We start from the raw sequence: 3,797 nt of genomic DNA, 5'->3' as shown, positions 1-3,797 counted from the left end.
GCTGTGCTTGCCTGGCATCACTCCTGGATCTGAGTCAGCTGATAGCTTGGTAAAATGAGGTCACCTGCCACCATGTTCTTGGCTTTTAACACAATATTTGAGGTTAGGCTAATAGATCAGTGAGAGAAATCTGGCACTGAGAATGGAGTGCTCGATGGAAGAATGTGTGGATGCCTTAATTTGGTTTTATACAAGCCCTAACAGTCCTGTGGAAGTCCAGGCTATGGTCTCAGCTGCAGATTCAGTCCTTTTGCTGTGGGAGAGGCCCCCATGGGACTGCTGCAGAGTGGAAGCTGGTGCCTTGTGAAATGAGGGGGTAGATGTGCTGCCTCCAGGGGACAGGCTGGCGGGGCTGGGTGTTTGGTGAGCTGTCAGCCTGGCCACATGACGGGATGCTCTGTGAGGAGGGAATTTCCCACTCCCATGGCTCACTGAGCCCTCCCCAGCAGCCAGAGAGAAAGGGTGCCTGGGGAGGCATGTGGGTTGGTTCCTCCCATTCCCCCAGTCCCGAGCTGATGGTACAGCTGTTCTGCCAAAAGTGAATGTTTTTTCAAATAGGCACTAGCTGCTGTTTGAGCACAGATGAGAGCTTTCAGGAAAGAAGCAGGATTTTAATTCAGAACAAATGTGGAAGACTGCAATATGTGTATTATGTTCAGCACAGCTTTGAGGATTTGCTGTCTTGTTTTTAATTATATCCTAATATGATAGCATGCCACATTATTCATGTTCTTAATAATGGCTTGTATTGTTTAAGGAGATGCAAACAGAGAGACCCTGGGGATATACAAAGCTCAGACATTTAAAAACTAGTAAGATTCAACTACTTCAAGAACTTGTTTATTTTAAAGGGGTATATCTTTATCTACAGCAAATCCAGCATCTCTCAGTCCAGACCAAGAGAGACTTCAGTGGGACTGCATGATTCTTAGCTCAAAATTAGGATTCCATCACTGATTTGTTTGGTGTAGGTTGCTACAAGATGTTTTACAAAATGTTTCTGAATCATATTTAAGCAGAAAACTTGCTTGAGTATTACTCTCTATGAATAAAAATTATTTACCCTGGCAGGTTTGATATAATTACTTTACATATCAACCGAGGGACTGAAAGTCACGTTTGTGTGAGAAAAATATCTGATGCTAGAATGCAATGCCCTTAATGGCATTTGGTGAGGAAAGTTTTATCTGTAAACTGACTTTTTTCCTTTTTCAAAATTAATTAATTATTTTTTAAACACCCTTATTTAATTTAACTGTTAACATGAATGAATTCCTGGAGCTCTATTGTGTTCTACTGCCAAGCTGCATGAACAGGGCCTGTTCTGTGATGCTGGAGGATGGGGATAGCCTCACATAACAGCATGGAAATTAATCTGAAAAAAAAGATTATCTTGTGCCAGGATTTAGAAAAGGATAGCAGATGAGAAAGAATTGGATTAGAAGGAAAGTCATGAAACAATTAGCTAAGCTAGGTGATACAGAAGGAAATGCTCAAAAGACAGTGGAGGTAACTAGGTGAAAAAATCTAAGCTTAGTGGGAGAGGACATCCATTAAACTGGAAAGAAAGAGGGTCGAGGGAGAATGCTATTAGTGTGTACATCCAGTGATAGCAAAATGACACATTTTCATACCTCACTGCTCTGAGCTCTTTTTACTGACTGCATACAAAAGCCTTACTCTGTTAAGATAGGCACAATCCAGGATCAATATTGTACTCGCACCTAGGGCCACATCCTATTTGCCTTGCTTTCCTAAATAGTGACATTATTTAAGTAGAATTTATTTGCTATATGTTAGTAAATTTTATGTATCGGTAATTCCTCTTGAACAAGGAGACTAAATGCCAAGGAAAGAAGAGTGGGAGATTCTCAGTGGGAATTAGAAAATAGTATGGTATGTCTCAGTATCCAGAACCATCTTAAGTCATAACTCCATGCCTGCATGTAACGATTATCAGTGATATCTATTTCTTCATCCACTTTGGACTAAAGTGTCATGTTCTGCTTAATAATGGCAGATACAGATTGGGATAACAGTGTGTATCATCTAAATCTGTCCTTAAAAGGAAATTAATTTTGTTATGATTGGCATTTTAGCATGATTTCAGGATCTAGTTTCCTGAAAATCACAAAAAATGACCTTAGTCAAAGTATAGATTTGAGTTTTACACAACTTTCCTTTACAGGAAACGGTTTTAAAATAATAAATTTGCACCCAAACTGGTATATAGTTAACAGTTCACTGTTTCTTCCCATGTCTGGATGTTAATTTGCCTATAAGGAATGAGATCTCAGAAAATACCCTGACAGATTATACCAGTTATCTGTAACTGTTTTTCCCTTTAAATTTAAGTATTGATATACCTGATTCTACTTATAAAGGACCTATACCTGCAATGACCTAGTTTTGCAGAAACAACTTGCTTCTACTTTTCTTTTTTTTTCATAAAGGAAGCAAATGAAAATAAGCCAGTGTTTAAAATTTTGCCTGAAATAGTGCAAGAGTTATTTCATCTGCTAATAATAGAAAATTTTACAATGCCCCCACAGTGGCACAGTATCAGCACAGTGTATTAGGATGGTGCTTACACAGAACACCAAAATTCTTTCCAGCTCCTTGCAATACATCCTGGAAGAGTGGAAGGGCATATCTCTTCCAGTTGGTCCTGGCATGAAATCCAAGACGAGACAAATTGGGAATGAATCACAGTTTGTGTTATAAATACGAGCCTGCAAATGACTCAACTGGAAAATTTCAGAGCTCAGTTTTATGCTGAAGGCAGAGTGAGTATTGCTGAGTAGACCACTGTTGCTCAGTCACTTCACAGAGGGGTTGTGCTGTGATCATGGTCTTGGCCTGAGACAGGCAGAGTCTCCCCTGTAGTGAAAAATCCATTTTGCAAGGCAGGAGGTTCTAATCCCCTGGCATCATCTTTTGGAAGCTGATCCAGCTTATTATTCTGCAGATACTGTTTTTTATTTCCTCCTTGGCTTATAAGGAAATACAACTTTGGCATGTGATGGGGATAAAGATCTGCACTTCTGGAGCTACCTGTGGTTGAAATGGGGTGAAGTACTCAAAAAAAATTAATTTTTTTAAATTTTTTGCTTGATTTTGATCTAAGAAAGCTTCTGTTAGAGGAGTAGGAGTTACAGAACTGAAAATTATGCAGGCTAAAGGGCAACTGAGGGCAAAACACCTTTGATTCAAGTGCTGTTATTATTGCTAAAATGTCAGACATTTATATTATGTAATACATCTATAGTATTTTAGGAAACAGCATTTCATGTGAAGACAGGGAATGCCCTCTCCCTGGTAAATTTGCATGAATTGATAAACGGAATGATTAATGAAATCAGAGTCTGGGTATTTAACTATGTATAAAAATGATAATGTGCCAGCTTGTGTCTTGGGATAATGGAGGCAGACTAGTCCTGACAGTCATCCAAAGGGATTTAATTTCCCAGACATTTAATCCAAGCTGTTTTGTGCCCTGGTCTGCACAATCCTATGCAATCTTATATAACAAAGACATTAACATCTCAGAAGGTATATCATATATGATAAGTTTTTCATTCAGATGAGTCATAGGACAGCACCAAAATGCCATGTTGTAGAGTTTGGCTGTCATGATCAATTTGTAGAATGAATTAGTATCTGTTTTATTACTTGTAAGTCAAAATCAGCAGTGAAACCCTTTTATTGCCATAGAGATCATATTTAAAGTTTCGGAAGTTTCTCAGTTGATTAATTTAATCTGGGAAGTTTACAGACTGTTTGAATAGTAAATATCA

This window comes from Ammospiza nelsoni, chromosome 1, assembly GCF_027579445.1.
Source record: "Ammospiza nelsoni isolate bAmmNel1 chromosome 1, bAmmNel1.pri, whole genome shotgun sequence".
Classification (NCBI taxonomy): Eukaryota; Metazoa; Chordata; class Aves; order Passeriformes; family Passerellidae; genus Ammospiza; species Ammospiza nelsoni.
The sequence above is the reverse complement of the archived record's forward strand: the minus strand, read 5'-3'. Positions refer to the sequence as shown.